This window comes from Stegostoma tigrinum, chromosome 7, assembly GCF_030684315.1.
Source record: "Stegostoma tigrinum isolate sSteTig4 chromosome 7, sSteTig4.hap1, whole genome shotgun sequence".
Classification (NCBI taxonomy): domain Eukaryota; kingdom Metazoa; phylum Chordata; class Chondrichthyes; order Orectolobiformes; family Stegostomatidae; genus Stegostoma; species Stegostoma tigrinum.
In genome coordinates this window covers 25,959,444-25,960,044 of record NC_081360.1, presented here as the reverse complement: position 1 = coordinate 25,960,044, position 601 = coordinate 25,959,444, and positions in this window count along the sequence as shown.

Here is a 601-nt window from a genome sequence, read left to right as displayed (position 1 = left end):
GGCTGACAACTATAGGATGTTAATCTAAAATGAGTGGTAAATAGGAAGTGAGGAAAAATTTTTTTTATGCTGTGCATAGTTAGAATTTGGCTTGCACCACCTGAATATGTTGTGTAGGAAGATTCAATGATTGCTTTCAGAAAATAATTGCTTTAACACTCAAAGCGAAAAAAGTGGTAAGGCTACTGGGTAAAGGTGAAGCAGTGGAATGAACTGAGATGTTCTTGCAGAGAGTCAGCAAGGTCACAATGGGATAAATGGCCACCTTCAGCACTGTAACCAATATAGATTCTCTGCTTCAAGCTGTTCTTCTTATATAAACCTCACAAACTTTTAAAAACTAAACTTAGCAGTACATTTTTTCGCAAAAAACACTTTCTGTTAAGAGTTGTAACATATTATTCATCTCTTTTGTCGTGGAAATGTACTGGCACTTTCTTGATTTGATGGCATGGACTAGAATTTGATTAGTTTTTTTTGTCTTCTAGGGCAATACTGAACCAATTGTGTTTGAAGGCATTGCAGTAACTTTCATAGGGCAGAATTTCATGATCTGCTGCTAGTGGATTCTGATCATAGAATTAATCATTGGTCTTTCCAC